Below are 10000 nucleotides of genomic sequence, written 5' to 3' on the forward strand. Positions count from 1 at the left end.
TAATGATAATAATAATAACAATATATTATTATCAATATAATTAGTGGACAAGAATGAATGAATGAATACCTTTATTTAAGTGTCAGACTAAAATAGCAGTACATAAGGCGCGCAAGACGGTAACACTACTGGAGATGAGCTGCCCATGGACCACAAAGACGAGGAGAAGATCATGAAGTACGCCCTGCTTCTTCTAGAGCTCAAGAGACAGTACCCGGGTTTTAATATCATTCAGTACAACATAATCATCGATGTCCTGGGAGGGTACTCGAAAGACCTCAAGAAGAGCGTCAGGGAGCCTGTTGGATCAGAAAGGAGTACAGCAGTGTTAGGTAGAATGCAGAAGTCTGTAGTCAGCAGTTCACTCAAGATCTTTGAAAGTCATGAGTTGAAGACTTCATCTTAGCCATATGTTATTTTGTTGAGTTATTAAGACATTAGGAACTAGCCACTTGGGCTTTGTTTTTTAGAAGTTTTTTTTTTTTTATCATTTTGTATAACTTTTTCTTTTTTGGGGGGGGGGGGGTACATATGTAAATTCTAAACTTGTTAGCTGGCCACGTCCTAGACGCCCAGCTTTCGTGTATATAAGTTCTGGCATCCAGACGTTTTAACTGCCACATAATATATATATATTTATTAAAAACTAGATCATTGGATAATGCAATTCCAGACTTTTTATTGGCTTAGCTATTATGGTATATCAGCCCATATACCATAATCTACAAACATGGTAAGCGTACGTATCAGCTTAAAATTAAAAGAGAGCTAAAAATTTAATAAAATTTAATAATTTAATTTAACGTTTTTAATAAAACAATTATTCCACTCGCACTTGTTGGATATGAGATGATTATAGCCAACTCGACGCTACGCGCCTCGTTGGCTATCTATCATCTCATATCCAACGCGTGCTTGTGGAATAATTGTTAAATATACGTATTTTATTATTTCATGTTTTTTGTTTATTTCTTTATTTACGTTCTCAAAGTTTAGGAAGATTTTAATCCTACGTGCAGCCTGGGTTATGTTTATCGCCCCAGTCCCCAGTCTTTGTATGATCTTATGGCAAACATAACTTTTTAAAACTGTCGGATATTAATAATATTTTATTCAACTACATATCTGCTCAAACCTATGATACACGCAACAGATTTGAAAAAGTGAACCGCGAGGCTATACCTATGAAAGGTCCCCTAACTAAACTGTAAAAACACGGATAAACAAATCATTAGTGCAGGAGAAAAATGACATCATTAGGAAAAATATTTTGATGAAATTTTATACAACAACAACAACTTTATTAGGTACTTCCATAAGTAGTACATGGCATTATCTAAGTAAGAATAAGTAAGAATAAATATTTCACATCAATTCGTCTTTAACAGAACTTCTTGTCTGATATTCATTATTTGGAATATAAAAGCAGAAATGAGTCTACAATAAATGATGACAATAAATGTTGTTTTCCACACAATGGCAAGTGGGATTCATAGTTAAATCAGGCAAAGTCATAACATGCAGATACTAAGCAAAGTGGCAGCTACGTAGAAACGCGAGCTGAGTAATAATAAGAATCATTGCCACCAAAACTATTTGATTATTTGGTGCACTGCTCCTTCCCAACAGTGTCCAGGAAACAGTTTCTTCCACTTGAAGTGTCTAAAGTTGATAAGAGTCCCAAAAGAGGATCCATGGTGAGTGCAGTGGAAGGGGATAAGAGAGATGGATTTATCTCAAGATTGCACTTTAAACCCGTGAATACTGATCACATACCAATTCACCAAAATTATCTCTAAATTACCACAGAACAAGTAGATTAAGGCAGTCTTTTCTCTTGCATGATTACTTCATTCATCCACACAACCTTTTCTCCTAACTATCTATTGATAATCACTGTTTGTCATGTTTGAGAATGAAGGGAAACTGGGCTATTAGCAATAGAGTAATTTGGTTCCTTCATTAGCTTTCAATTTTCCTCATCTTTACAGAGCTTTCTTATTAAACTGGTTGTCAAAAGACATGTTTTAAGGAAAAGGCAAAGTGTAATGAGGTTTGCATAATATAGAAGTGAATATACATGTTGAATCACATATGATTACAGAAACGGGAAAGCCAAACAAAGGTCTGCTCTGCTGCCATAGTGTTAACATTTGGTAACTCCTCCTTCAGTTGGGCTGGATTGTACTTTGTCTTGCACTGTGGATCTCTATGGTTCTTGAGGTGCAAACTATCTATGAGTTTGTTTATTCCAGACCACATTTTGTCAAATGGTGGTGGTTAAGTGGCAATGGTTTGGACGCAGCTTTCATGCCATCAACATGACACATGTTGTCGTATGCCAAGTATATATCACCCCAAGAAGATGGTGATAAGGCCTTCAAAACGATTAAGAGCCAATTAATTATTATCAAAAATGCTTGTGATGGACTCTCCGACCTGTTGGCATGAAATAAATATATAACCCTTCATAAGAAAACATTAAATAAAATTGATACCTCTGGTTTAACTTAATGGAGAGTCTAGCATATTAGATAACAAAATTCGCATGACTCATTTCAATAATCATAGGCATGGCTAAACCTACACTGAGGTCCAATTTTACATGTTTAACTGTATAAGTACAGGTAAGAGAAATGTACACCTGAGTTAAAGTACATAAAATGCAAACTCTGCTTGACTGGCTCAAAGATGAATCAAATCAACTCTGCAAATTAAGTCAAAGCAGTAGCAACATTTTTAATGTGATACTGTTTGTGTCTATTTATCTTTAACTTGACAATCGATCTGCACCTGCAAAAGGTGATATTATCATTAAAAAGAAAATTGTCCGGGGAAACATGACTCAAATCATACATATATATGTAAGCAGAAAGTGCAACATTTCAAAACAGCTATATATATAATGAAAGAAGATTAACCAAGGTTCACATACCGGAAAAGGGGATTCCATTTGTCAATAAATCCACTGCCTCTAACAATAAAAAAATGTCCATGGGACCATTTCTGCAGGTGTTTTTTTTCACCAGTTTCTTTATTACAAGATGTTGGTGTTTCCTCTGCACAGTCAGCTAGTAATGCAGCCGAGGTAGGTTGAGATAAAATCTCTTCATTTCCTGTAGTGTGAGCAAAAAAAAATGAGTTTTTTTCCTTTTGGCACTTCAAATGTAGCTAAAAGCTAATGAAACATGGTATGGTAGCATATCATAAAAAGGCAAACCTATTTATACGATTTCAAAACCATTATGCAGCCCTTAACCTACAATGTGGAATATGTTTGACATCAACAGGCTCAGGGAGAAGTCAAAGATAACAGGAGTCGTGCACTTAAAAACGACACACTAAAAACAAAATTTTTTCAATTAAAGCTGCATTGCTTTCAAACTTGTCATGGGTGATGCCTTTACAATTTCAGAAACATTTCAGCTGTACAAAAAGTTAAATATGCACAATTGGAAATGAATAGGCAAACTTATGGAGGGCCTAGGGGATAGGTTTACCTTGGGATAACACTGCTGATTGACCTACAGGTGTACTTGCAGTATCCAAAATGGACTCTACCACAGATTCTACCTTTTTAGTTTCATCAGTGGTTAGGGTGATATTGTCGGCAACTGAGAAGTAAAAAATACGAATAAGTATATGTATAAGTGAGTGCTCGCATTTTAACTGGAAGGAAGTAGTGCTAAAAAGTACTGCCCAGAATTGAAATTGCATACAGCAATTACCAGACATGAGAGTGAAATAACATGTACTGACCAATATCAACATGACCCTCTAGCTAAGAAGATTGCTCACACAAATACTTTGGGAAACCTTCAACTTGAGTCATCTGATACTCAACCTCTTCTATCAGTTAGCAAGTGCAATTATTTGCACTGTCTGGCAACCCACATATCAAAAAGGTAACATGTCGGATCTTTTATCGCAACATATTTTTGATTTTTCATTTGGTATAGCAGGAAAAGATGAAAATGGTTGCACAAGAAAATTAAGGAACATCTATTCATCCTTCATGCGAAGTTGATGACATGAAGAAATGAATCGTAAACATCCGAATGTAAATCACCACTTACCTTCAACAGCACTTGCATCCTTTAAAACACCACAATGTTTTAAAAAGCCTCTAATATCAGAAGGAATACTTGGATGCCTGGAGGAAAGAAAATCTAAATGTTCCTGGCAAAATGCCATTCCATGGACAGGGGCAGCAGTGCAGACATCAGGATAATTTACCAGGGGAAGTCCATTGATAACATTCTAATGAAAAAATGTTAAAAAAAAGGAGATTCAACAGTAATGACCAAATGATTATTATTAAATTGTCAAATGTTTTAAAAAGTGTGCCATTCTCAAATATAAGGGCTCCATAGCGAACATAACTGAAATCACATTCAGTGGAAGCACATTCATAATATCAGAATCCATTAAAGTCCAAACTGATTCATCCAAACCCTGACTCCATCAGATTTTTTTCACACTGGTCCTTCAAAATTTTATGCATCTATGAAATTTATTGTTATTTTTAAATAGTAACAAAACAAATGCAGTTCAATAAGAAAGTGAACATAGTAATTTACAACAAATTTTAAACTATGAATGTGATGTATTTTCTTTTAAAAGAAAAGTGAAAAAGCTTAAAGAAGAGAAAAAAATATGATAATCAAATGCCCAGAGAGTAATGTAAAACACTTTTTGTTGACCTTTCTCAAAAATATTGAAGGTGGATGAGTGAAAACAAGGATTTCAACTCTTAATGATATGAATCAGAAAATAAACATTAGGGCTTGCACCTTTCTCTTCATCATACAATGTGCAAACATCAACTTCCACTACCCGTCTGTAACCCAAAGCTTACCACATCCTTTCAAAATAATAATGAAAGAGTCATTCCTAATCACAGATTGTATTTATAAATGACTTAGAAAATCCTCCAATCCAATCTGCTATTGGCTCCTATGGTTTCAGCATTAATAGGAAACTACATTTCATGCAAAATGAAGGTTTGGGAAAAAAACAACTGCAAAAAGAGGGAACAGTTTACATTGCCATTCATCACCTCTAGCATTACAGTCTTCAGTGCAGTCTCCACGAGGATGTGAATAATTTGCCTGGGTTCTAAGCTTGTCAATGTGAGCCATGATTGCCTCTCTGTCAGCATCAACAAACATCATCGAGAACATGTCAAGTGCCTTTCTTTCTCTTAGTTCAGCTTCCAGCTCTCCATTCCAGAAAGCATTTGTCACTCTTTTCTCACTTAATCCTGAGGAGAAGAAACACATCTTAATTTTTACAAAGGATTTACAAAATAAAGATACAAAAAGCTTCCTTCTTGAATTTTGGATCTAAAACGAAACTATAGACCCGAAATGGCTGCTAGATTCATATTCTTTTCAGTATTAGTCGGTTTCCTTATTTTGCTTTTTTTATAGGGCGTCCTCGGCCACGGTCAGTGCAATGGCCAAACAACTATACTTAACAAAGCCGAAGTGCAATGGTTTTGCCAAGTAACGCCTGAAGGAGGGTACAACAGTACACCAAATTCGCCCAGGAATTCAACTTGGCCCCCCGAGGATTGTAGTGTATTAAACAAATAATAGCACGAATTGTACATGGTAACTGCAGGGATAAACACCACAAGTGATATTTCAAAATACAAATGTGTAAACTTGTATTTGCAGAACTAGTTTTCCTCTTTAACAAGTGCAGTCATAGGGGCTTCGTCCACCGGGAACAGTTCTCGACCACAAGAGTGAGCAAGATTGCGAATAAACAACGCGTTATTACCACTCATTGTGGTTTCAAATCATCTTTAAAAGCCTTAGAAAAAGAAGCTTTTGATCACCTAGTTTTTCTTTTAATGTAGTCAAGCGAGGCTTTTTCTAATGCTAATTAATTCAAGTACTTTACATTCATTATCTTCACGAAAACTATGAGCGCCTTTTAGTTTTGGTGGCCATCTGCAGGGTGGCCGACGCAACTGTGAGAAATTAATGAGATATTTAGAAGAGAATTTAAATCACAAATAAAAGAGGCCAAATAAAGTTTACATTTCAAAGATAGCTTTATCACTCGACCTTAATTATGGAAAGAAATGGCCGATTTGGGCCTTATATACAAATAAAATTTAAACTATATTCCAATAGCCGTAATGCGCCACCTACCTTCGCGTCCCCTCAACCTGCTCAAATTATAGAGTAGCTGTAAACTCAAAACTCGACAGGACAAAAAATAACAGTTACTTTTTGGAAATAATTGCTTTTATTTATATTCATGGGCCCCATACTGGAATGGTACCACTTACTTGAATTAAGTCCATGGACTTCGTTAAAGGCGACTGCAAAGCCACTAAACGAGACCTAAGAATGACACCTTCCAAATTAAAAAACAAAGTCAACTAAAAGGAGTTGTGTCCAATAATTATCAACAAAAACAATAATAAATAACAGATTATAGAGAAAGACTTACGTTCACAAAAACAAGGTAACGAACAAATGGTTAACTGGCTGTACATTTAGATGGTAACGAACAGAGGTGTACATTTCGAGATTTAATTCAGTTTCACGCAGGGTCACGCTTATTAATGCTCGCGAAAATTTAAACGACTATTGACTGGCAATTCAACAATATTAAACGGCTCTATGTGCAAAAAGGAATATAACAAAATTTCTGGAAACATTCAACAAGAACTTACGCAAAGGAAATTTGCCATTTTAAAAGAGACTTGTCCACAAAACACACATCCGAAACTTCAACAGCACTCCTTTCTTCTCCGGACAAATGCCATCCCATCTGTGGATTTATACCATGCCAGATATAATTTTCGTGCAACCCAGCTTAATCCAGGTGAAATACAATCATACAATAACTGAAGCGACGCTAAACGAGGCTTCTATCCGCGCACAACGTAACCACATCTGTAACTAAAAAATTCGTAACAAAGAAATCAAAGTACTTCGTAAACAAATTCGACTTAGGCTAAATGAATCCTTTGAGTATCCTTAAAAGTCAGTCTGATGAATGAGTCAAGTTCAGTCAATCGTTTGAGTATCCTTAACAGTCTGACGAATGAGTCAAGCCCAGTCTACCCTCTGTTGTGACGGCTGTGACAGCTGTGACGGCTTTGACGGCGTCACACACTCAAAGAACGAAATCGTACAGAATATATCGGGCATCAGATGTCGAGGTATGCACTCGATATTACACTTGTTTCCGGTTGTTTTTATGTGTTTGATATCACCAAAACGGAAATTCATACTTGGAAAGGGTGAAAAAATAACAAAGAATGAGGTAATTCAAGATTTAATGAGATTTTGAAGTTATATGCATATAAGATGCAATGAATATATGAAGTTCATATATTTTGAACTGCGGTATTAGATACGTATGATGTGCGATCCTCGCAGTAGATAGCGCTATTTATGCAATAGCGAAAATCAGACCTGAAAAAAAAAATCAGGCCTGTATGGGACTCGAACCACTGACCTCTGCAATACTAGTGCAGCGCTCTACCAATTGAGCTAATTAACAAGCCAACTGGGAGCAGACCGTTAAGTTGATTCATTTATCACTTTGACGGGTTTATTATGAATCAACTTAACGGCCTGCTCCCAGTTGGCTTGTTAGCTCAATTGGTAGAGCGCTGCCCCAGTATCGCAGAGGTCAGTGGTTCGAGTCCCATACAGGCCTAATTTTTTATTTTCAGGTCTGATTTTCGCTATTACTTAAATAGCGCTATCTACTGCGAGGATCGTGCATCATACGTATCTAATATCGCAGTTCAAAATATATGATCTTCATATATTTATTGTATCTCATACACAGATTACCATCAAAAATTAGAAATAAAAAATTACTTCATCATCATGTTCTTCAACCTGAGAAATTTCTTTCGGAATTCTTTCTGGTTCCATGTAATATTCCACCAGAAATACTTCCATCTTCTTATAAATTTCCAAGCTCACTTTTTTTTGGAGGACTGCCAGTGAAATTGGAGTTTCCAAGCCATCTTGGGGTAATGGCGACCATTGAAATTCGCACATTCACTCTCAAATTTCTCCATATTCGAGAAAATACTTGCAAAATCGAGAGATCTCTTTGTAAGAAGTTTTTGTTTCTTTTGGATAATATCTTTTTTATTTTGTATTTTTTTCATTAATTACTATTATTGTTAATGTTATCATATGAAATACCATCTGTGTAAATGGAATACAAATAAATTGTTGTTGTCGCTGTTGTTGATTTCACCTAACTGAACAAACCATGCAACATTCTTCTGTAGTCAAACAAACAAACAAAAATAGCTTGAAAAAATGTGCCAGCAGCGGGCAGTGAAAAACTTGCTTTCAGATTACTTGAATTCTGTGCTATTCTTTAATTGCGTAATGACAAAAAGGTTAACTGCATCTGTAAACTCTAGTAAAGAAACCGAACAAGAAAAATGTCCTGCACGAATTTAAAGCTGCGCGAACAAGTCCTCTATAAGGTGCACGAAATTAAATTGCGCGAAATTAAAACTGAGCAAGAAATTAATGAGAACCCTGTGAGTTTTGAGACAAGTAAGGTTGCCTTGCAAAGTTGTTAGGTGTAAAGTTTCCATAGGAATGAAGTCAAAACAAATTAACAGAGGAACCGAGTTACACAAAATAAACACCAAACAGTTTCTTACAGCATGAAAAAAGATAAAATAACATCAAAACTTGAAAGTAAAAGGTCCTCAATCTCTAATAGCAAGGTCCTTCAACACCATAAATAGACATAAAATAACATCAACACAGAAATAAAAGGTCCTCAATTTCTCATAGTGAGGTCCTTCAACAGCATAAACAGACATAAGATAACATCAAAACAGAAATAAAAGGTCCTCAAGATCTAATAGCGAGGTCCTTCAATAACATAACCAGACATAAAATAGCATCAAATTTGAAATAAAAGGTCCTCAAGATCTAAAAGTGAGACCCTTCAACAGCATAAACAGACATAAAATAACATTAAAACAGAAATAAAAGATCCTCAAGATGTAATAGTGAGGTCCTTCAAGAACATAATGGTCAAAATAGCACCCTTAAACTTTGACCAGAGCCTGTGCACAAGCATCCATTTTTTATGGCAAAAAAATGTTTGAGAAAGGTGCCCGAGTACCTTATAAATTTATCCTAACAGTTGGATTGCTTCTGCTCAGTGTTTTAAGGGTGCCCAACAGCAAAAATAAAGGAACTGAAAACGTGTGTACTTACCAGTTGTGAAGCTCCTTTGTAATACCAAATCAGTGTTCGTGTTCACAATATATTTACTATTTTATTAAGAAATGAAAAAACCCCTGGGTTAGTGACACAAGCAAATGACTTGGAAACTCACAGAACTAATGTGCATCATCAGAGAAAGAAACAACTGGAAAAAATTTTAGATCTAAACCCTTAGCATTAAACACAATGGCACACTATAAAAGGAGAGGTGCCTTGGGTACCTCTATACCATTTGTCAATCAACCGTTGTGTGATGTGGAAACTTTATTTGTGGCATCTATTGGGGATGAGTTTAAGTGGCAGTCAATTTCAAATCGAAGGAGGTGGTTCGCATGTTACATCACTGCCACCATGCTGGTTGAAGTAAACATCTCACTAGCTCCTTTTGTTCGTCTACCAGGCACCTAAGGGACCTCCCTTTCAGAGCGTGCCTTCATGTTTAAATACATGAGGTATTCAGCTACAGTCGTTTTGTAATTTGTAGCGCCGAGGGACTTTGGCCAAAGCGACGCGAAAACAGTTCGTGACAAGTCGGAAAACAGGTTTTGGGTATGAAAAATTTCCAGTAAAGAATAATTATTTGCTCGTATAACAAAGGCTATTGCGATCAAAGTTCAGCCAGGTTTCTAGAACACGCGAGAAGGTTTTGCAAGCGACATTAAACAGCATTCAGCAGAGAATAAATCTTAAAGACATAAACATGGTAGCATGACCGTGTATACACTAACCCTTGCATGTTTCAGGCTTGAACAAAT

General features: G+C 36.0%; 1 long non-coding RNA gene and 1 pseudogene across 3 annotated transcripts in view; both read right to left on the bottom strand.

Moving 5' to 3' along the window:
* Window positions 1-1094: 1094 nt before the first annotated feature.
* Window positions 1095-6181, bottom strand: LOC148722711 (uncharacterized; annotated as a pseudogene). The gene is made up of 5 exons (XR_015991633.1): window positions 5060-6181; window positions 4077-4260; window positions 3501-3614; window positions 2936-3116; window positions 1095-2439 (listed from the first exon to the last, which is right to left on the bottom strand). The product of XR_015991633.1 is annotated as an uncharacterized LOC148722711 (transcript).
* The window catches only part of LOC148722712 (uncharacterized), a 5993-nt gene continuing 1164 nt past the window's right edge, over window positions 5172-10000 (bottom strand). The window contains exons 2-5 of one of the 2 annotated variants that reach the window (XR_015991634.1): window positions 9237-9292; window positions 6695-6923; window positions 6305-6372; window positions 5172-5263 (exon numbers count right to left, since the gene is read on the bottom strand). This is a non-coding gene — a long non-coding RNA (uncharacterized LOC148722712). The other variant, XR_015991636.1, reaches the window with a different exon arrangement.

This window comes from Stylophora pistillata, chromosome 9, assembly GCF_964205215.1.
Source record: "Stylophora pistillata chromosome 9, jaStyPist1.2, whole genome shotgun sequence".
Classification (NCBI taxonomy): Eukaryota; Metazoa; Cnidaria; class Anthozoa; order Scleractinia; family Pocilloporidae; genus Stylophora; species Stylophora pistillata.